Raw genomic sequence first — 24,687 nt, forward strand, 5'->3', positions numbered from 1 at the left:
TCTTTATTGTGATCAAAGAGTCAATTAAAGAGAGATTAATCTTTTTTTTTTTTCCAGGTAGGAAAACTTCTCATTCTTCAATTCAAATTGTAATTGCAGTTTTTACCTTTAAATCCTGTAGTAGATGCTAGGGAAAAAAAAAAAAAATTACATAACATGTAATATCATTACCAACACAGCTATTTTGTAGTGCCATTTGCATTTACCTTGGTAACACTGCCCTAAATAACTTATATATTCTCGTTCTCTGTCTAGGTGATTTGAATCTCCGTGGGAGGTTTTCAAAAGATTTATATTCATTGAATAAATAGTGACCACGTCTTCTTGCTAAACTTATAAATGGCTTTTTCTTCCCTGAATTTGGCTCTCTATATTGTATTCTTAAACTGTTTTGCTTGCAATCTGCCCTAAATTGCATTGTGACAGTTCTCAGACCTGAGTATTCTTTTGAAGACCTATTTTCTCTTGTATAGATACAAATATAACTTGAAAGCCATGTTAAGGCCTGTTTCCTCCTACAAGCTTTGAAACAAAAATTTGAAACTGTATAGTACAACATCTGGCTGACGAGCCTCCTCCTCTGGTTGTGCTAACACGGACCCTGCAAACCGATGCCCCAGTATTAAATGAAACACGCCAAATTCTGTTGTCAAGCATACTCCCCATTGATCCTCAAAAATAGATTCCCTTAAAGTGTTTTCATTTGGATCTGAAAGGAATCTTGGAAGAAACCTTAGAGATTTTGAGTTCAACCCCCTAATTTTTTAAATGAGCTAGGAATTTTGAGACTTGCCCAAGCTTATAAGGCTAATTCAGAAACCAACAAGCCCTAATCCATTTCTTGATTTTCACTTCAATGTTCTTTCTGGTACACCACACCAGGATGAATAAATAACTACACCACGCATGTCTGTGCATTTTATAACCCAAATTACACTGATGGAGTTTAAGATTGTACTGATAGCTGGGCTTTTGGATACTTCTAATTTACGTGACCATGGCTTAATTTGGGGAACATCTAAATGAATGTCAGTTAGATGTCCCCCGATAATCAGAAACGTCTGGTATGCCAGTTGGCTGGGATTGGTGGTAGTGAAATTGGCAGTTAGGAAACTATTTAGAAGAGGGATTAGGAAGCTGCCCAGAAATAATTTATCCTTAAAGTTAGAGAAAGCCAAGAAGTATTCAAGTTCTAAAACTCGTGGGTCAGAATTAGACAGGGGTTCTTAGAACTGCAGAATAACCAACATTCAGATTAACCCCTGAGCCAAGGTGCTTACGGAGGTTTATAATAAGAGAATGTTGCTTCAACATCCATCGCCACACCTTAGAGATGCAAGGCTCTACTAGTAGTGCATTTGCAGGGGCACAGAATTTTTTTTTTTTTTTTTGGCACAGAACTTTTGATGTTGGTATTAGCAGGTTGGTAGGAGAAATGGTGCCTTAGTCATGGGCTGTCTTATTGCCGGTGACAATGATCTCCCTCAAGGAAAACTAGAATAGAAAAGTATGAGTCAACTCAGTAATATGCAGACCCTAAGAGCATAAAAATTGCCTCTGTAGGACACTCAGAACATAGAAGAAGGCTCAGGTTTTGTGACTTGTGGGGAGCCTGAGTCAGATAAATGTAGGTATTATGGATCCCAGGCTGATATGTCCTAAAAGAATATGAATTATCCATCTCCATGATTAAGAACACTTAACTTGGAGTACCTATTGATTAATGATAGCTGAAGAAATGGAAAGATGTCTGAAGGGAATAAGGCAAGTGTCAGAAGCCTAGAGACCCTTAGCTAACAGTGGATTGAAGAATGGAAGTAAAAGAGGCCATTGCTTTGAAGAGTTTCCATCTAGAGGCCTGAACATTTAAAAAAATGTGTCCATGCTTCTGGTGGAGGATTTCTTTTTATTTATTTATTTATTTATTTATTTATTTATTTATTTATTTGGTGGTGGAGGGTTTCTGATATGCGTGTGACAAATTTGGGGTACTTTTTTAATGCAATGAGTTTTCTAACTATTATGCCCTTTCTTTCATAACATTTGTCATGCTTATCTAAATCCAAAAGCATAGCTGAGAAAAGATTGGAAGAGCCTGATATGTAGAACAAGAAAATCAGTATAATTTAGCATGTTAACATGTTTCTGGTCATCTTTATATGTATGTATTCACTTTTTGATCATCTATCAGCTTCTCTCATTTTTGATAAATGCATTTCCAACATTTAGTACCTGTGCACATGAAGAAAGCTCCCTTCATATAAATAAATCTACTGCCTAATATTTTAAGTTGCTGTGATCTTCATTTATATGTCTCAGAATAATGCCAGGCTGTTAAAATATTAATACAGTTACAGACAATATGGTAATAGTAATGATAATGATAATAATAGCTAATGATTATTAGGACTCATTATGTACAAGGCAATGTATCTATCGTACCTCTTACCATTTAATAATTAAAATAACATCATGATATTATGAGTTAACATGTATTCTTTAAAAAAAAGATCTACTCATGTGTTTTAGACACAGAGAGAGAGAGCACTCAGGAGTTGGGCATGGGTGGAGGGAGAGGGAGAGAGAGGATCTCAAGCAGACTCCTTGCTGAGTGCAGAGCCAGATGTAGGGTTCTGTAGATCCCATGACCTTGAGATCATGACCTGAGCCAAAATCAAGATTCAGTCGCTCAACCAACTGAGCCTTCTAGGTGCCCCATGTTAAAGTGTTTCCCTATTTCCATTTACAGAAGTGCAATTAGAGAAAAAAACTTGCCCAAAGTTACACATATCCAATAGGGTTCAAATCTAGATTCAGAATCTGATTCTAATTCAAACTGTATGTATAAAGATATGTTAGAACAAATAAGCTAACTCCAACTTGATGAAAGGACACTACAAAGAAATTAGAGAATTAGAAGCCATTTCAGGGGGAAGAATGCCTTCAGGGAGAGTCTATAAGAAGGAAGAAGTGTCTTTCCCAAGGAAGACTTCCTTCAGACTTTCTGTGGTGAGGTAACTAGTTATTTTGACTATAGAAGAATTTCATTAGTACCCTCCTGATTTTGAAGTATTGCAAATCAATGATTACTGACATGTATTGTGTTGATAACTATTAAGATATAAGTTCTCGGGAAGGTTTCATTCAAAACCTAGCTTACCAGCTAGTTTCACAAGTCACACTAAAAATGCTCCAAATAGCAACTGAGTTGGCATCTAAGAATTTTAATCAATACTCCAGTTTCTAGGAGGCATTCCTGTTAATGAGAGCACAGACAAGAGGATGACTGAGGAACCACCAGTCCACAGCTCAGGCTCTAAGTCCTGAAACAGAATAAGGCTTGAGCCTCAAGAAAAAGGCATTTATACATCTCAATGATAGTTCTGGACTAAGAGACCCCAGTCTTAGTCCCACTAGAAAAGTTTACTATCACTCCCACTAAGTTGTCAGAACTACTTTCTGAGTCACAAACCTCCCTTATGATCTCATAAATTAATTCTTCTTGCACCCAATGGGCCAGAGATTCATTAGTACACACCCACCACCAGCTGTCTCTGCACTGGTTAAATTCCTCTTACACCCAGAAACAAAATTTGGAATTGAACTTGTCCTCAAGGACGTGTGAATTGTATTAGCATCCAAGTGAAAGTAAAAAGGTCCATGTGCTGGTTGAAGAGCAAACAGTAAGCCTGGTGAGATATCTGTTTGCTCAGAATGAATAATCAGAGGGGAGAAGATCGGAAATTTAAAATGAATAGGAAATTTAAAAACTCCCCAGCCTAAAAGGAGGGGCACTTCATGCAAAAAAATTAAAAAAAAATAGAAGTTATAGCATGAGACAATGTTAATGATGAGCTGTCAATGAGACTTTTGAAAATATGTTAGGTGTTCCAAGCAGACAGGCTCAAGAGTAAGAATCGTAGGAAGACACAATATTCTTCTAGTTTCTGGGGCTTTGTTTTCCTTTTTTCCAAAAATGTGCAATTGTTTGCAGTACCTTTCTATTGATTGGTTAAGTTAACTTATAACTACCTTAATATTCAATCTTCATTATTGATATTCTATGACTGGTCTTACTGATATTGCATTTTCTGGAATTTTGTTAACTCTTTAAAGGCCAAATGTAGTTATGCTTCTAAATTAGAAGTAAGCCATCCTTGGCACCAATGAAAGAGGGAAAATGTATAATTTAACAAAAACCTAAGAGACTGTGTTGGGATGTTATTCTGTCTCACATTGTAGCAAGAGGCTTATGCTGTCAGGAAATTTTGGGGAGATACATAAGAACCCTTATTTGATTAATTATTATTATTGAAATTTTTACCTTGACATGGGGTCATCCAAAATGTATCACCACTGAGTTAATCTTATCAAATACCTCTTCACGTCTGCTTGCTGAAACACCCTCTGTGGCAGATGGCAAAAGACTCAAAGGTCAAAGATGGGATATTAAATGCTGAGCTTCTGAACATCTGGAAGGCTTTTTTTTTTTTTTAAGAAGGAAGAAAAAAAGAAAAGTAAATATATGTAGGTGTCATTTGCTCTCTTTCATATTAACATGACAAAGTATACTTCCTTGCAAGTCAGCCAAGGGGATTTTGATTTTGATAGAATATATCACAAGAGGAGACGTTCCTCCTCTCCCTATTACACCTGCACAGACGATTTATTTGCTGCACCCTCAGGCAATGAGCAGCCTGATGGTGATGGAACTCATCAGCATGCCCACAAGCACCATCTGTGCAGGAGCTAGGCTAATGAGCAAAGTAAGTAGGGGCTGGCGAGAGACTGGCAGTGAGGGGAGAGGGCAAGGTGGCTGGCTTTAACTCCAAGCAATCCAGAGGTGGACTTTCATATAAAACACTAAGTCTCAGCCATGGCTGCTCATTAGGCTTACAAGGGGAACTGTTTCCGACTTTCAATGCTCACACTCTTTAGATCAGATGATTCCAAATATCTAGTGATGGGGTCTAGACGCCATATTTTTTTTTGACTTTCCAGATTATTTTTATGGGCATTCATTTAGGAGAACCACTGGCAGAGAGGGTAATGTGCTGAATTCACTCTGCTCCATACGTACAGGTTTGGATTCAATGCACAAGACGTTGTTACTCAAGTGTATTCCAGGACTGCCAATATCAGCCTCACCCAAGAGTTGTTGGGACTGAAGAAACTTATGCCCCACCCCTACGGTTGCTGCCATTTAACAAGATCCTCAGATGATTCACATTCACATTAAAGTTTGAAAACCATTCAATTAGGATGTTGCTTTTTAAATCGTGGAATTGGAAAAATTGTAAATCAGAGAACTGCTTTTCAATTTGTAGAGAATCTATGGGGACGGATTTAAGACAGAAAGTGTTACATATTTCATTCTATCAATCATTCAATAAAAATATGTAGAATACTATGGACTAGTTGCTCGAGTGGATTCTAGGAACAAAATGGTGAACTTTTACAGGTGGAATCCCATATAAATGTGCGATGAGAACTGTGATAAAGGTTAGAAAGAGCATCCCGTCTCCACAAGCCCCCCTCCATCCCAAACTTCTTCAAGGGATTACCAACCTGCTTAGAGTCAAATCGTAACACACCTACATCAGGTCTTCATGACCTGTGGTTACTGTCAAGTAATTATTTCTTCTTGTGCTTGAGCCACACTACACTTACTAACATTTTCTTAGCCTTGCTCTGATCTTTTTCTATCCATTTTGGGTTCTCTGAAATGCTTCTTTCCCTGTCCTGTCACCCGCAAGTACTTAACCTTAGTAAATCCTTTTCATCACCTTTTTAGATAGATCAGTCTCCTTGGTTATAAGATTATTCCCTTCAAGATTACTGGTCTTGAACTAAATTAAGCACTTTTTTTTTTAAAATTAAGCATCGTTTTGTTGATGTAAACTCCACCTTCACCAGTAGACCAGTAGATGCAAGCTCCTTGAAAGAATGGTTCACACCTATTTGTGTTCACACTTTATCTTCAGCGATGAGCACAAAGTCTAGCACATGTGACATGGTCAACAACTAGTTATTGGAATAGTCAATACACATTTGGATGAATAAATAAACCAAGACATGGTAGTCAAGGAGGGCAATAGTGTCAAATATCCCCGAACAGTCAAATAAGGTGAAAATGGAAAATATCTGTTGGATTTAGTGATGTAGGTAAAACAAATATCAAGAATGCAACATATATGAGCTTCCTTTTGTAATTTCACAGGTCTTACCAGCATACTGAGAGTAGCAGAAAACACCATGGTAAAGAAACACATTTTAACCACTTTAACACAATGATTTTGGTACTTTATTCGGTCCCAGAACCATTTGCCCAAAGTACAAATTCCTAATGTTCCAGGGAATTATTATTTTGATGAGCAATATTTGAGTGGTCCTGTATTCCCATGAGAAGCGATGATCTTCAATGCATGGGAGCATTTGATGTTCCCCTAGCATGTTGGCTCTGAAAGTTTTCACCTTGAAGTACCACTTCCACTCACATTTCACAAGGCTTCAGGTCAACAGAGAAGGGAAGTGCCATCTTGTATAAACCCAGAGGACTAGAGTCAACCAAATAATATAAATATATTACTAAATATAGTAAGCTGCTATAATGATTTCCAAATCTTTTGATCACATCAGACACATTTGCTCATCATTTAAGATGTCACTAATATGCCTTTTTTTTTTTTTTTTTTTTTTTTACCAATCTTCATCTTTGCTTCCATATGTGTGCTACTAATATAAATTGTGCTCACCTCTGGACTAGCACTCTTCATACTGTGCTGAAGTATTTCTTGCTTGACTGCACACTTCCTAAAAGGCAGAGCCTTTTTATTGTCCCCTCGAGCTAGTCCAATGTTAGTATGAAGGCTCCTTTAAGAATCAATTATTTCCTGAATGGATACAATAATTAACCCTCCATTTACCTCTCTGTCTTTGGGAACACTACATCTCCAACACCAAGCACAGGCCTAATATCAAGAAGAAACTCAAGCAGTGCTCACTGAATCTTTATATAAATGAGGAAAAATATTTTACCAAACTAAGCCTCAGTTTCCTTGTCTCAGAAAAAAAGTATTTCTGAAGATGAAAGGCACTATCTATAGAAGCAACAAGTCCAGGACTTGATACAGAAGAAGGCAAAATAGCATTTTTTCCTTATCTTTGAAATAATAAAGGTTAATTTGGCCTGACCTTAGTATGAAGTGATGAATTTTTTTCAGATAACATAGGAACTTCACTAGTTATTAACCTCCAATAAAAGAAATAAGAGCAGAGTAACCCCCAAATTAAATTTGATCCTTTAGGGGAAATTATGGATAAAAGTTGATAGAACATAGGGATGCCTACGTGGCTTAGCTGGTTAAGCATCCAACTCCTGATTTCAGCTCAGGTCATGATCTCAGGGTCATGAGATCAAGCCCCTACATGCTCTGTGCTGGGCATAAAGTCTGCTTAAGATTTTCTCTCTCTCCCTATCCCTCTGCCCTTCCCACCCCTCTCTCTCAAAAAAATTTTTTGATAGAACATATACTATTATGTAGGATAATTTGATGTTTTATAATTAATAAATAGTACTTAGGCCACACCTTTCAATTACATATATAGAAAACTAGAAGCTAAGAGGAGAGAATTTCAAAAAGGTAAAAGTCTTAAGAAATGATGTCTCTTATTCGAGAAGACTGAGAGGGGTTGTGATGGATTATCTAGTAGATCTTTTTCCCACCTACCATCCAATCTCCTATTTTCTTTGCTTGTCACATTTCTTTTCCTTAGGTGACTGTACTGAATTGACTTAATTGTCCATTTGGCTCAGAGGGAATAGACATATTCTCTTTTAGTCCAGAAGTTAGTAGGCAACTCTAGCTTAGTCTTACACAACCAGTAATATTTAGGGTTCATCCTCCTTATTCATGGACTCCATATTTTGAATTACTCTACTTTCTGAAGTGTACTTGTAACACTCAAATAAGCCATCCCGATGTTTCTCCAGTCATTTACAGACATTCACATAACAGCAAAATACTTCTTACCCGATGTATACATCCCCAGTTGAGGTCAAACATGATGAAGCTCTGACTTTTTATTTCTGCTCTTCCACTATAAACAAGTTTCCTTTTCAAGGTCTAGTTAATGCAAAGATTTTCCACATTTTTGTGCTTTTGATTTGTGCTTTACTGTTTAAAAATGACCCCAAGCAGTAGCTGAAATGCTGTCTAGTGTTCCCAACAGCAAAAAGGCTGTGCGGTGCCTTATGTAAAAATGTGAATGTAAGTTAGTCTTCATTTGAGCATAAGATACATTGCTGTTGGCTATGAGTTTAATGTTTATGAATCAACACACATATTAAATAAGATGTGTTTAAACAGAACACACATAAAGCAAGGTTATGTATTGATTGGTTTATGAGAATGCCATGACCAGAGGCTCACAGGAACAGAGTCCATGTTCCTGTATCACACCTAAGAGCTACGGTTTAGTATTGGTTCATTCAGTGCTTGTGGCAACTGTATAGAACATAGTTAATGTGGATAAATAAAACTGACTGTATTTCCATGGACTTTTGTTTGAGCTAATTAGGAAGAGGTCTTTGTGCCTTCTTTTGCTGATAGTATTGAATCCTAGAGTTAGGTAGCTTCCAAACTTCCTAAAGTCAGAGAAAGCCTGTCTGAGAATAGAAGCAAGAGAAAAGAAATAAAGGTTTAGAGTTAGAACAAGATAAAAGTAGAGGAGAGAGAAACAAGAAAGAGAAGATATGAATGAAAAAAAGGCACTGGGACTTGGTGCATATGAACCCCTCGGTCTCAACAGTGACTAAAATAAACTTACCTCAGATTTTTTTTAGTACCATAAGCCAATAAACTACCTCTTTCTTTTGTCTTTTCCTTTCCTTAGATAACTGAAGCTGGTTTTCTGTTACTTGTAAATCAAGGAGTCCTAAAACAAAAAATGGATGTCACAAAATATTGACCGCAGGTGATCATGTTTTCTTCTTAGTTGCAAGAAGGAATTGACAGTTTATTAAGGATTAGAATCTGTTGTCTATAAAATAGATTCTGGTAATTAAAAACCATAAATATTTTGTGAGGGATGTTTCAGAATGCTTTTCCTCTAATATTTTTAGAAAAGAAATACATATCAATGTGCCTGTGATATGGTAAGAATAAATTTAAGTCATTTTTTTTCAGTTAAGAATAGCTCATGTCTAATTAAGTCCTTTAATGAAAAGTTTGAAAGATGGGGATTCAAACATACCCATATTTGAATCTTAGTCTTTCTATTTACGTGCTTTGTGACCTTAATTTTTCTAGGTCTTATTTTCTTTGTATGAAAAAGTAGGCATATAATGTGTACTGATATTTGCACATAGTAGGTGCTCATTTTTTCTTGAAAGAACAAATAGTTGAAAGGATTAAATGAAGCAATATAAATAATAAGATTGGCATAGAGCCTTGAAGCATAGTACCTTCAATTAAAAGTGTCTATCATTTATCTTTGGTCCTTTTCTATCATTTGTCTCATACTTAAGAATATATATGCAATTAGTTAATAGAAAATTTAAAAAATCTATCAACTTCTTACTTTGTAACAAATACAAATATGTATTTTATCTCATCTCTGTCCTAGGCATTGTAGGATTTACTTGAGATGATATAAGATAAAAACAGCACCGTTTATCTTCTCAAGGAGTTTGTCAACCAAAGAAAGTGTAAATAATGCAGACAAATGTAATTTCAGGTAGACTTATTTAAGTGCCTTTCTTGACATTCATAGTTACAACATATGTTGGGTTCCTAAGGAAGGAGAGGTACTTACATGAAAAATGATGGTGCTTGAAATGAGGGCTAAGAAAGCGGATCAGGATTCACCAGACAAGAATTCAATAGGTGGTCCAAGTGAAACTGTGGACTCATCAGGGCAACTAAGTGTAACCAAATAGAATGGAAAAGCCCTTGAGATAGCAAAGCAGACAAAACTTTCTTGTTGTTCTATTAAGAAATTAGTGGAAGAGTCTGAAAACTAGAAGTTTCATAGGATAAGCTGATTTGCAGCATACTCTCCAAAGTCTTACTCAAAGGTATGCATTATCATCTTCAATTTTTACTAAAAATGGGCATGAAAACATTCCCAATTCTGTCTTCTAAGAAAATTCACCTCACTGGATTTCTTTGCTCTGGAAATCAATGTAAATTTTCAATTTTCATTTCTTTATACTTATTTTAAAATATTACAATACATATAAGCATGTATGTTTTTTTTTTAAAAAAAGCATCTATGTTTTGATAAATTCCACTTTTTTTCCAAATTTTTCTCTCTGCATGTTTTTAAAATTAAAAATCAAAACAACCAATGCTACCTTTTAGTACTTTCTCAATGGCTGGTATTTTAAAAAATTCTTTACCATCTAACCCCTACATGTTTCTCACCAGTGTTTTCTTCCCCAAGTTCACATTATCCATTTAAAGACTTACAATTTTTCTTAAAATGCACTACAGACTTTTCTTTCTACACTCCTCTGTTTGGTAAAGAACTAGAATATCACAAACAAGAAAACACCACTAGGCTCAAGATACTCATTCTAGAGTTTTGCTTTACTTTAACCCAACCAAAACTGTGATACCTAGTAATAGGTTTTATTGAAACATATCAGGCCCTCTATATTGTTCCCCAGTCTCCCTTATTCCACATTACCTTCCCATTCCCTTTCCACATGCATTCTGCAGAACAACAGGATTGCGTAAAATGAGCCAAATTTGAAACTGATCAAACAGGCTAGGTATTGATTACAAAAGTTGTTGAAGACTGTTTTACCCATTCTCAAATGAAAATATTTGATGGCAGGAGGAAGAGAATTTGGAAAACTGATAGAAGAAACGTGTAAAGGAAACACTAGTTACCGTTGCACTTCTTAGTACCCGATCTCACTCTTGCCAACATGCCAAGTCTCATTATCAGTTTGATGGTGGCTGAAATGCTGTGCATCCACATGTTTTAGTTCTTTGCCCTATGACTTCATTTTTATAGTGAAAACAGTGGAAATATACTAGGAGGGACTAATCCATAAAATGTGTATCTGCTTTAACATCTTCTAGTTGAGCTCCATGAAGGAGGAATTATTATTATTTTTTGAGAATCCCAAATGAGTTTCAGAAGGATCTCAATAAGAAGTGGAGTAGGAATGACTTCCATGCTTGAAGGCTCTTTGACAAACAACAACCAAGAAACGTGCACTCTCGTGCACATCAGTAACAGATAAAGACAGCTGTTGGGCTGGCCTCCTCCCTTTCCTTGGAACACAGCTGCCAAGGGAGGCACTCTCCTGCAGATGTTTCCCACTGGTCAGGTGGGAAGTCAAGCTGTGCAGGCATCACAGTAGGCATTGCAGTAAATCAGATAGCATCTCCTCTGGAAGAAGGCCAAGCTGCCCTTAAACATGTTAGGTACAGCTCCTTAGTAGCTTAGGGAAAGGGGATCCATTTCAATCATGTCCAAGAACATCCCTCAAAACCAGTGTTTTTGGCAGGAGGGGGTGGGTGTTGGGTAATTTCCTGCTGAAATTATAGAGGAAAAATAAAAGCCCTAAAGTCATTCCTCCATACTCTGATGCTGGGAAACAGATTCCGGGCCATGATTCTTATAGTAATATCTGTCTTGACTTTCACTTTTTTCTCCCTTCTTTCCTGCCTCCCCTTGCAAAGCAAATAGTTCCAAAATTTATAGTTGGGTGAAGGAAGAAATACATTAAAGCAAGATTTCAGGATAATCCACTATGAGTGGTGTTCATCCAATGGAAGCAATGGGTTATGGGGCAGAATGGGCTCCTAGGTAACTCATACGTGCGAACAATCTATCTGGTTTACATAGGCGAGAGGGGGAAATCTGGGCCAAATTATTGGTTACATCATCCTGGGGAAAAAATCATGGCTGACAAATCTGGATTGGAGCTGTAGCCCCATTATTAAGTAGCAGTGAGAACTCAAGGGAGCCTCTCTGAGTCTTTGATGTCACTATAAAATGGAGAAGGTATTCTTCCTTCGTAGTGCTGTGAATCCTTCATAAAATACTGCAAAGACACTACACTAGTTTCCTATTATTGCTGTAACTTATGATCACAAACATAATAGTATAAAACAATACACATTTATTGTCCAACATCTCTGGAGATCAGAAGTCCAAAAATTAGCCTTACCAGGTTAAAATGAAGGGATCAACAGAGAAGGTTTCATCTGAAGGGTCCAGGAAAGAACTCATTCCCCACTTCTTCCAGCTTTTGGAGGCTGTCATCTGTTACCCCTTGGCTTGTGGCCACCTTTCTCCAATCCTTGCTTCCTCATCACATTGTCTTTGGCCCTCTCTAACCTCCTACCTTCCTTTTATAAGGAACTTTGTGATTACATCACATCCACTACAATAATCCACTTGGAGGTTCCTCAAAGAGTTAAAAATAGACCTGCCCTATGACCCAGGAATGGCACTACGGGGAATTTACCCCAAAGATACAGATGCAGTGAAACGCCGGGACACCAGCACCCCAATGTTTCTAGCAGCAATGTCCACAATAGCCACACTGTGGAAGGAGCCTCGGTGTCCATCGAAAGATGATGGATAAAGAAGATGTGGTTTATGTATACAATGGAATATTCCTCAGCCATTAGAAACGACAAATACCCACCATTTGCTTCAACGTGGATGGAACTGGAAGGAATTATGCTGAGTGAAGTAAGTCAATCGGAAAAGGACAAACATTATATGGTCTCATTCATTTGGGGAATATAAAAAAAAGTGAAAGGGAATAAAGGGGAAAGGAGAGAAAATGAGTGAAAATATCAGTGACAGAGACAAAACATGAGAGACTCCTAACTGGGAAATGAACAAGGGGTAGTGGAAAGGGAAGTGGGTGGGGAGTTGGAGTGACTGGGTGACGGGCACTGAGGGCGGCACTTGGCGGGATGAGCACTGGGTGTTATGCTGTATGTTGCCAAATTGAACTCCGATAAAAAATAAATAAATAAATAAATAAGGAATCTTCCTTCAACTGAAAAAAAAAAAAAGTCCACAAGGTAATCTAGTTACAGTTTCCAAAAATTAGAGTGTCCATCTTTGCAGGGCTATGATGCAGCCCAGCACAGGTATTTAGCACAAGTATTAGCACAAACAGGCATGCAACAAAGTTCAGTCCCTGTCTCCTCTTCCCATCAGAATCAGAGGCTCATTCCCCCAATTTACCATCACCTTGAACACTCTTCTCAGAGGTCCAAAAAGAAATGCCAAAGGGATCTTCTCAGAGTAAAATGGGAAAAACCTTAAAAACTGTAAGATAGAAGTCTTATGGTGTATATTTGTTGTCTCCTTTGATGAGTGTTTAGGGTCTGGTGTGTTCTACATATCCGAGTTATGTTCAGAAAACATCTGAAAGAAAACCAGATTATGTAGTCAATTATAAGTGTAAAAAAGTATAAGCAATTTTTTTTTCACTCAGTGTGTCCTGAAATGAGTTACAGAACACCATTTGGATTTTGAGGATGAGGGAATCATCTTAGTTTTAGAGTTCAAGAGAATCCAGGTCTTGTGACATAAGGGAGTTGGAACTGCTAGGTATATTCAGCTTCTGATTTAATATTCTTTCAAATTGCACTGACATCATAATCATTTATCTTCAAGGAAAGCAGAGGGAGGCCAAAATAGTTTCAGTTTCACTCTGTTTTAATGGTAAATTCCTATCCTTTTGCTGATGTCCGCTATAAAGTGATCATTCATACTGCCATCACATGAAATGAACCAACTAAATCAAAATATTTTTCATAGGGGAGTAGTCTAGGGAAGTGAAAGCAACAGCATGCCGGACTTCTCATGCTGGGCTATTTTTGGACGGCCTTCTTCAAGGATCAATTTAAAGCTAACTTCTACAACAAAGCTGTCTTCAACGAGGCAGAAAAATATGCCGAACCCACACATACTTAACAAAAGTAGTCAGCTGACTGCACCTGACTTAACTGTACAAAATACAGAGTTTATTCTCCATAGCATAGTAGCTACAAGGAGTAGTAATTATGGGGATAATGTAAAACTCATTAGTTCACTGATTCATTGATTCATTATTTTATTAAGGATCTCTAACAAACTTATTTTTGCATTCATCATTCACGTAATCATTCATTTTTCCATTTTCTCAACAATCAATTTGTATATTTGTTCATTCATTCATTCATTCAACAAAGCTGCACTGAATATCCGACCCCTGATATATTATGTTGGGTACTGGAGAGGCAAAGATGAATCAAATATATGTGTGCTCTAGAAATCCATCTCTTGGCCCATTCTTCAGTTAGAAGATTCTGAGAAGGGAACATAGGCATGAAAAGTAGGATGTTTTGTTAATAATCCACTGATGATCACATTAAATATAGGCAGATAAATTATGATATCAGAGAGACTAATTCAAGATTGGACATCTGATTTCAGGCCATTCAAATGTGTGAGGCCACATTTTTAATTATTGCATTTTTTTTTCCAATACAAGGCTTGGTAGAGAGTTAGAATTCAAAATCTGTCCCCTGTGTATTAATCTGTGATTAAGGACTAATTGTGTTACTAGTCCCTGAAGAATATGAATTCTTTCCCAGCCTACCTGTTTTTATACTGGTCAACATCGCTGTGGAAGACATTTATGGTACCATCTCATACTTCGCTGCTACCCAAGTGGGAACACTACATCTGGTTTGAAAATGAGAATCGGTGAACCTCTCTAGACTCCGAAGCAAGGTCAGAATAACTGTCACTAAATTAAAAGCTCTAGCTTTATGTTCTCAAAGTTAGTTTTTGTCATAATTATAATTGGCTAAGAGAGCTTCATCTTTGGATTTTTGACCCTCCATATCAGGACATTTGTATTTTTGAGGCCTGCTTCACTACCATCCCAACTTACTCTCCCTTTCTACCAATGTCTTTCCACTGTTCCTTAATACTCAGATTGGTACATGAAATTTATTCCTTAGATATTTGTTTTTCTTTCCTTGATTCTATCTCTAAAAGGCTATATTTTCCTTGCCTCTCATCCTTCTAGTATTCCCTGAGGAGAGTGTGAATAATAACAATTTTTAAGAAGTTGATTTGTCATTTTCCATTTTCTCAACAATCCCTGTCCTTCATACATACTCATCTAAATTTATTAGAGTTAAGAGAATTATCTTTTATATTTTTGTTCCTCCTGTTGCTCTAACCCTAATGTTGAATTGATAAATCAATGAGTAGAAGCCTGTTTGAAGGTCTTTATGATAACTGGTCAGATACCTCTATGACAGTGAACTATTAATTATAACGGAGTGCCTGGTGTTCTGACAACTCTTGTACTTCTAGTGTACACTTCCTCTCTCAGATTTGCTCTTTAGTTTTCATTTGCTGGAAATGTTTGGGCTCTCTGCGAAGCTATCAGTATCATGTTCCCATTAAAACACTGAGACACAGAGTTTAAGTAACTCTGACCAAGTCACATAGCAAGTATGGAGACAGGATTAGGATCCAAGAATTTGACTCTAGACATCATGTTCCGAATGATTGAGCACTATGGCCATAGAAAGAGAAAATGCAATAACATGATTTTTATGGCTGTTTATACAAAGATTGGTATAACAATGGGAGCCTGCATGAGTTACGGAAGGTAAGTTATGGAAGGATGGGTATTTGTATCAATTCTACTTCTATGTTTTTAATAAAGATAGTGTAGGAAAAATAATTTAGATCTAAATATTTAAAACCTGATTCAGAAAAACCAAAAATGGATAACAAACTTCTGATGATCTTGATTTTGAGACTGACTCCACCTTTGACTTTGGGGTGAATGTGTTAATGAGATGATCCATTCCATTTGGAAAGCCAGTAATAGATTACAGAGAATAAATTTATCCTGAGACTGAGAATTTCAAGTCTGAAATGTTTATTTTGGTCAATCCTAGCCTTAAAAACCATGACTTTGAAGTCTGGATAAATATATTTATCTAGAAAAAAAATAGTTATTTACAGGTAAGTACAAGATAAGAGATAAACTGAAAGAAGCAATTGCTAAGGTGTTTCTCACCAGTCTGCTGTCTGCAAAATAAGTGTCTGTGAGTGTGTGTTTGCACACACGCATGTGTGCACATGGGTTTGTGCCATTCATCTGGAACAATTGTCTCAGTTTTTGGTTCTGCTTTGGAAGCTAAGGAATGTGTTGAGTTTTGGAATTCCTTTCATGTGGAAGGAATTCAGCTCCTGAGGACTGTTGATGATGGACAAACACTGCACAGAAAGACCATAAGGAAGACTTCCATTTTCAGTTTGCTTAAGTAATCTTGATAGAAGCACCCAAATATAGTGTTTTCTACAAGTATGACAGGAGCTTCTCGGGTCAAGACATAAGCAGTTGACATAAATTCCCTTTTAATTAAAGTGTATTTTGCCAGGCACAGAGCTTGCTAACAATCTTCAGTGTTTTCTACTTTGGGGTATCAGACACCGTTTTTCCTCCTTTGTGTTACAATACAACTTTCTACAAAAAAATATACTCTGTGATATTGAAATGCTATGAAAACAGAAACGGTATCATGGTCATTTTTCTGTTAATAGTACTTATTGAAACCTAGTGGTCAATGGAAAGGCAGCTGAGTAAATAGATGCCTGAATGAATAATACACGAATGACATGCTTTTGTCTAGATTTGGAGTGAAAGCAGCATCTTTTTATTAGATTCAGCAGTCCCTAAATATCCTGTCCCCATTTAGATGTCTATTAACTCTGCAAACATCATCTATGCATATTGTTGGGGAAGGAAAGATATTTGAATGTTCCGTTTCATAAATGATCAGAATACGAGACAAAGTTAATAATTAGGAGCCAGTGTGAAGATACTAGAGGTGGATTGTCGTGGACATGACCAGAAGAAAGTGAAGTAGGACTCCATTCTGTTATTGTTTCTTTTCTTATGTTTCTCTTCTCTTCTCGTCTCTTCTCTTCTCTCTTCTTTTCTTTCCTTTTATTTTATTTAAGATTTTTTTTAATTTATGAGGGAGAGAGAGAGAGAGAGACAGAGAGAGAGAGGCAGAGACACAGGCAGAGGGAGAAGCAGGCTCCATGCAGGAAGCCTGATAGGAGTCTAGATCCTGGGTCTCCAGGATCATGCCCTGGGTGGAAGGCAGTGCTAAACCACTAAGCCACTGGGGCTGCCCCATTTCTTTTTATGTTAATATTCTATCATTCTCCAACTCAAAATTTCCCAGTGGTTTTCCATAGTCTTATAAATGACATCCTAACCCTTTAACCTGGCTTAGGGAGCTATACTTACCCTGGTCCCTGTCCATATCAATGGCCTTATCTCATTCCATATCCCATTGTGCTCCCTGCTCTCTCCTCAAGGCTTTTGTAGGAGCTCTGCCTGGAATCCTTCCCTCTCATCTTCACTTTCTGGGATCCTCTTCATCTTCAGGTGTCAACTTCATTAATTCCCCAGAGAGGCTTTCCTTGAACATTTCCCAAATTAATATCCCAGTCACTCAGTATTATATCATCCTCTTTTAATTCTCTGCGTAAATCTCAACATGTTGGAGATGCCACATGTTTGCAGCCCAGGTAAGGCCGAGTCTCAGGCATCTCAGTCCTGATACCAGGTATGCAGGTGAAGAAGCAATCCTGGAAGTCCTCCCTCCAGTCCTACATTATATTTCAAGCATTCGTGTTATTCCATGGAGCAAAGAGCCATCTACGCATTTTCAGAAGTCCTGACTTACAAAGTTCCTAGGTTTGTTAAACACAAAAAAGAGCTAAAACACTTATTGATAACAACCTGCAATTTTCTTGTTATCTTAATGTTTTTAAAAGTCTCTGTCTCCCCACAAAGATTGTCAGTTCCATGATGGCATTCATTTTGCTTACTGCCATAATCTTTATACCAGTGCTTGGCACATAGTAGGTGTTCCATAAATACCCCCTAAATAAATAAATGACTTACTTTGTTAACTGAGCTGGATATTTTTACATTTTTTAGACTCATCAAACCCATGTGACGATTCTGCATAATATCATCCTCCTTTTACAGGTGAAGGCACTAAATATTAGAAAGATCAAATAGTTTTCTCAGGTTGCAGAGGTAATAAACTATACAAATAGGATGCGAACTAATTCTACTTTGAACTTTCTCATGATAGTCTCACAAAATAAATTGTTGGGTTAACCTGCTCTCCAGATATACCTACAACTTCAAGTAACAGAATGCTGAGAAGCACAGAGTCTGGAGCTGGACTATCAGAGTTCAAACCCTAGCTCCTACACATTTATTCAGTAATCTTTCTTCAAGTTTCTAATTTCTAAAATAAGAGTTATAAATTCTAATACCGAGGCTGGTTTGAAGACCGAATGAGTGAATATATCTAAAACCTTTATACCAGGGCTTGGCACGTGATAAGAACTCTGTAAACACTACCTTCATTCTTACTATTATTGTTGTATTATATGATATTTATGAATGGCTCGATATATTCCCTAATAACCAGACATTATTAATAAAATATTTGCCGATATTTTCTATGTAAAACGTTTTTCATGACATAGGTCAAGCATATTATGTATCCATGTTATAAATTGAATGAGTGTAACTACAGGTCAGGTATCTCATTTTCTGTTATGTGTGGCCTACCTGAATGGGCAACATGTGAATTTTTGTCATAAATAGGGAAAAATTTTCTCTGAAATTAAGTGTTGTATGCGTGGCTTAGACTTGGACACTGTCTTGGATGTGATCTCAGTCAGTTCTCTCATGATTTAAGTAAGGACACCAATGGCAACAGAGGGACAAGGTCTCATTTAACGTCACACAGGCAGTTCGTACCTGAGCCAGAGCAAGAGCCAGGGTGGCCTGAGTCCCACCCTGGTGCTTTCCAGCCCACTCTGCTGCTGCCCTGCCAACAAGTCATTGTTGCTAGAGAAAAGCTTTTCCAGCTAAGTGGTCACTCAAATGTGTGCAACATCTGCTCTGCACTCGATGTAGGGTGGAAACTCAGCAAGTGCCCATTGAGAGCCGTACATTTACCCTTCATCAACAAGAACTGTAATAACAACTCCTTAGCAAGTTAGAGAAATACCTGATTCTTCTAGGTTAATCTCAGGTCACGAGGAGCAGTCCATACTTAGAAGAAATTGAGGATATTGAAGGATATGAGATGGATTTAAAAGAGTGTGCCTCTCTCATGCCTCCTGAGACTGTAATTAGTGGCCTGAAGCTACTGGCCACAGCAGTCTGGAACTTCGTACAGCAAACAGCTGTCTTCCTTTTTTAGGAAGAGTTATATAAGGCATGCAAACCACATGGATTTCCTTTGAAGCAGCTAGAACTTTTGTCAATATCATCTTTTATCTCTCTCTTTCCCTTCAAGCCCTCTGAGAAGAGATCTTATCAAAGAGGGAATCAAAGGAAGCTTCTGGTGTTACTATTTCCCAGACTACTTTCTGGAATTCTTAAAACAGGGAACCAGATTTCTGACAGTCACGATGTGGTTTGCACTGGTGTTTGCTCCCCGATGATCTCTCCATAATACCTTCAGGCTATGTTGGACAAAAGCCAAACAGAGCTTTGACCTATGCCCTGTGTTTTCAGGAGTTGAAGATCCATGTCATCCTTATGAGCATATAAATACTGCTTGTTCTTCTCTCCCAGAGGCGTATTTGTGCACTCACGGGTAAATACAAATAGGCAAACTACCCATCTTTCTACTTTCTGCAGAACTTTAAAAATGATTCAACTTTGACATAAGAACTTCAAAAATTCTCTGTTTCAAAAATCTGGATTGCCTTTTAACGATATCACAGAAAGAAATAAACATGACAATATTGCCAAAATAGCTACTGCTCAACACAGAGTTTTGATGTGATAGCATTGAACAAATAGGGCACTGTCCAGGGAAACAATTTTTTCACAAATATCCCACTTTTGAACTTAAAATGAGTCTCTAGTGTCAAAGTGTTTTATTGTTGAAAAATATAAATCAGCTTAGAGGTGAACTTCAGTCAGGCTTCTTGGTCTTATTCAGCAGAAAAGTATTCTGGTGAAGCACAGGGTGGCTCAGTCGGGTAAGCACCTGCTTTTGGCTCGGGTCATGATCCCAGGACTCTGGAGTGGGTCCTGCTTTAGGTTCCCCACTCATTAGGGGGCAGACCCCTTCTCCCTCTCCCTCTCCTTGTGTTCTCTCTCTCTTTCTCTCAAATGAATTAAAAAAAAACTTTAAAAATAGAAAAGTATTCTGGTTAAGAAAAATAATATTAGAGAACATAAACAAGAAGGGTGAGGAATGTGATTCAGTCTATGTGTACATCCACAGGAAGGTAATAATGTCTCATACAGGTAATGCTAGTGAGGACCCTCCTGTGTGCTAGACACTGTTTGATGTGCATTAACAGATTCAACCCTTGAATCAGTATTGTGGGATAGTAACTATTAATATACCTTTTTTCTTTTTTCTTTTCTTTTCTTTCTTTTCTTTTCTTTTCTTTTCTTTTCTTTTCTTTTCTTTTCTTTTCTTTTCTTTTCTTTTCTTTTTTTCTTTCTTTTCTTTCTTTTTTCAGATTAAAAAACTGGTTAATGTTTTTGTCCAAAAACTGTGAACTAGTAAATGGGAGACCTGGGACAACAGTAAAGACCACATCATAGGAACATCCTTCTCAGGATGCCAGTTCCTACTGTCTACCATGAAGCACTTCTCTCACCACCATCTTTACTGCCCCTGGGCACTGGGCTCTTGGCTACCACTTTGCACCTCTTATTCCAGATTCAGGTCTCGGGTATGGCTATCTCATGTCCATGTCTTGTCTTCAGGGGATCGAGAAGCAACTATCCAGCCTCAGATGGTTGCACTCATGCAATAACATATTTCTCAAAACTAGGAAAGAAGTTCAGATGCCTAGAAGCCAAAAGAGCACAACAGTCACTGTTCTCGCTTACAGTAACTACTAATAACGTTGGATGAAAAATCAAGACCTACGTAAAGATTACTATACAATTTAGTCAAATTGCAACTGTGGATAGCATTAATTGATAACAAATGTAAATGACCTTGTTTCTAAAAGAGACCATTTTGATTTCTATCCCAAACATAAACAATTTACAATCAGTAAAAAGAAAAGCTGAGGAGAATAATTGTATGCCTTGAATAAGTTCTTTAAAACTTGTTGAGAACCAATACTATGGGACTTTAATTCGCAGCAATTTATTCCAATATAAACTCAAATGTTAGATAATGCCAGACGTGAATGGAGGAAAGGGCTGAGAAAAAGAGTGAGCAAGCGAGATTTCTACTGCAAAATGCTTTTGACATGGTCCAGTTACTGCGTCACGACTTCATGTTTCTTAATCTTGGCAATAGAATAAAGTCCTCAGCAGAAGGACTTTTTTCAAGTCCAAAAACATGACACTTCAGAACTCTAACCATAACTTCTCTTTTTATGTCTACGGGATTTACAGTGTTTGCAGATGGAAGTAATTTAATACTGGGGTGATCTTTCATCTAGCCTGTTCTTTCAGTGACCTTATGTTTACTATAAGAAAACACCAACAAGGTATCTGATTTCTTCATGGAAAAATGGCAACTATTTAAAACAAAAGGATTTTGTCCAGGAGAATCATAAATCTTTCACTGTTTCTGTAATTTAACCAAAAAAAGGGGGGGGGGCTCATTTGTTCTGTGAGGAGTGTTTGCCTGCGAGACAAGGCCAATTTGACTTTCTCATAAAAAATGCATTTTTTTGAGGTGGGGGAAGATAGCAAGAGAATAAAAAGTCACTGTTCCATCTATGGCAGGAGAATCAAGTCTTTTCATTTCCATGGCTTTGCCTCAAACTGTCCGTAAGTTATCATTTTGAAAGAAAACCCCAGAATCCTTCCTGGTATTTCCCAGGATGCTTTAAAAATAATAGCAGGTTCTTTGTGTCCTTCACACATCTCTGCTTCAGCATGTGTGGCTCCTGCTGATTTTAAAGCCTGCTCTGCACCCCAGAAAGCAGACTCTTCTTGGGATGAGAGAAGCTCCTGGTAACCACAGTAACACACCTTTCCAGGGAATCTTCCCATTGACATTTAATAGGTCGAGTAATAAATAATGGAATGAAATCTTTCAGCAGAAGACCAGAAGCTGCAACTGGAACAGTCAGGAAATGGATAACAGCTGCCTTTAAGGTGATGAGATGCAAGATGCCTTCCTAGATTGGAGACAATTTTTCCAATAAGAAAGAGAGTTTAAATCCAGAATGTCCATTCTGTTTACACCATAGATCCAGGAGATGAAAATGCCAAATACTCTTACGAGTATGATACTGCATCCAAAAATATGTTATGGACTCTAATCTAGAGTGTAGATTGGGTCATTGTGTGTGAATAACTCATTCAGCAATTACAATGTCTAAATATGTATTTTTATTATATTGAGTGAATCCCTGAACAGGGTTAAATATACTATTTTAAATAGTAATTACGTGTGAGGACCTAATGCACGCCGAAGTGTGCTTATCCTTGGAAATAGAATGGGGAACAAAGCACATGGGAGATAGAGACAAGGAAGAAGCAATGTAGAAGCAGGTACTTGAAGGTTGAGTAGAAGTTAGGTGAAAAGAGGAGAAAGGAGAGGATCCCAGGTAGAGGAAATAGCTCAGGCCAAGGACTTAGAGCAGAGAAATTACTGTGTATTGGGGAACTGAAATTGCTTCAGCATGTTGGTCTCTGGCCAAAAAACATATTCATTCAACATTCAAAAATATCCAGTTTTTTGTTCTATGAAACAGCAGGAAGTGCTCCAGGTGTTAAGGTATGACCATCAGCAAAGTAGAGAAGTTTCCTTGTCCTTGCGGAGCATATGACACAGTCTGTCTTCACAGTCCCCCACTCCCCTCCTCCCTCCTCCGTCCTCCATCCTCCCTCCTACCACATAGGGAAGAGGAGTTGATAATTTTGCAACAGCAACCACTGAAAACATATTTTCTTAAGATTTGGGGGAGGTACAAAATCATCAATTTTAATTAGTCTCAGTGGATATTTGGCATCAATAACAATGAATAGTACCCTAAAAAATGTATCAAGGACTGTGTTGGTTTCAGGCAGTATAAAGACAAACTTGATTTATAGATTCAGTAAAATCCCAGTCAAAATCCAGGCCAGTTATTTTGTAGATATTGATAAACTAATTCTAAAGTTTATACAGAAAGGCAAAAGATCCTAAACTTTAAGTCTTACTATAAAAATAGAATCATCAACACAGTGTGGTGTTGGTGAAAGATAGACAAATAGACCAGTGAAACATAAAAGAGAACCCTAAAGTAGACCCACACAAATACAATTTGTAGTTGCTCAAACTCAGAAGTAGCCAAGATATCCTTCCATAGGTGAATGGGTAAACTAACTGTGGTATATCCAACAAGGGAATACTATTCAACAATAAAGAGAAATGAGTTATCGAGTCACAAAACCATGCAGTGGAAACTTAAAAGCATATTTCCAAGTGAAAAAAGTCAATCTGGAAAATTATATACTATATCATTCCAACTGTATGACATCGAGGAAAAGGAAAATAATGAAGACAGTGAAAAAATCATTGCAGCCAGAGGTCAAGGAGGAGGAAGGAAGGAAGGATCCATGGTTAGAGGAGCGGGGGGTGGGGGAGGTTAGATACTGAAACTATTCTGTAAGATGGTGTAGTCATAGATACATGTCTCCATATATTTGTCAAGACCTAGAGAGTGTATGACACAAAGAATGAGCCCTAATATAAACGTTGGATTTTCATTGATAATTATGTGTGAAGGTTGGTTCATCAATCGTGACAAATGTTGCACACTACAATGGAACGTGGATGGCAGTGGAGGGAATGTGTAAGGGGGGAAGGTAGGAGTATGTGGAAACTCTACGCCTTCCTCAGTTTTCCTATGAGCATACATGTGCTCTAAAGATGCCAAAGTTTATTAATTTAAAAAGAAAAACATATGAATAAGAAAATATCCTTGATCTTAGAGAGCCCCTGGTGACTTGGGTCATATCATCTATCTATCTATCTATCTATCTATCTATCTATCTATCTATCTATCTATCATCTATCTATCTATCTATCATCATCATCTATCATCTATGTGCTCTTATAATTCATGAATCTATCTCTCTGTCTAGAATTATGACTTGTGTGATCATAGAGGAATACATAAAATTCATTGTGAGTACAGGAAACATAGATCAGGATTAATTCCCCTATACTTTGGTGGGTAAATCCAGCAAAGAGCTAAGGAGAAGAACTAACATTGTGTTGGACAGTGAAGGATGAGTAGGAGCCCACTGGTTTAAAAACAGTAGAAAGCAGAGAAATATTCTTAAGCAAGACAAGGAGAAGTAAAAGTCATCCTGGAGAGTGTAACTAGAGCATATGGTATATGAGAGGAATAAGGAAGAGATAAATAAATTGATTGTTAGTCTGGAGCCAGATTCTAAAGGGCCCTCTAGATCTTAGGCCTTGAAGGCCTGTTCCATGCAGGCATGGTGCCAGGCACCACCTATGCCTCATTTTGTAAATACTCATAACAACCTTACAAAACAGGTATTGTTAGCTTGATTTTACTAAAGAGGACACTGTACTCAGGAAGACACACTAATTAGCCTGAGTTCAAGGCTGGTAGATTCTGCCAAGGAGCTCA

At 37.5% G+C, this 24,687-nt stretch overlaps 1 long non-coding RNA gene across 2 annotated transcripts in view; it reads left to right on the forward strand.

The window, feature by feature from the left end:
* Positions 1 to 3,525: 3,525 nt before the first annotated feature.
* Positions 3,526 to 24,687, forward strand: part of LOC112653820 (uncharacterized) — a 32,170-nt gene continuing 11,008 nt past the window's right edge. The window contains exons 1-4 of one of the 2 annotated variants that reach the window (XR_007409659.1): positions 3,526 to 3,692; positions 8,896 to 8,976; positions 12,382 to 12,720; positions 14,625 to 14,763. This is a non-coding gene — a long non-coding RNA (uncharacterized LOC112653820). The remainder of the gene's footprint in view (positions 3,693 to 8,895; positions 8,977 to 12,381; positions 12,721 to 14,624; positions 14,764 to 24,687) is intronic. The other variant, XR_003132553.2, reaches the window with a different exon arrangement.

Source organism: Canis lupus, chromosome 3 (assembly GCF_003254725.2).
Source record: "Canis lupus dingo isolate Sandy chromosome 3, ASM325472v2, whole genome shotgun sequence".
Lineage (NCBI taxonomy): Eukaryota > Metazoa > Chordata > Mammalia > Carnivora > Canidae > Canis > Canis lupus.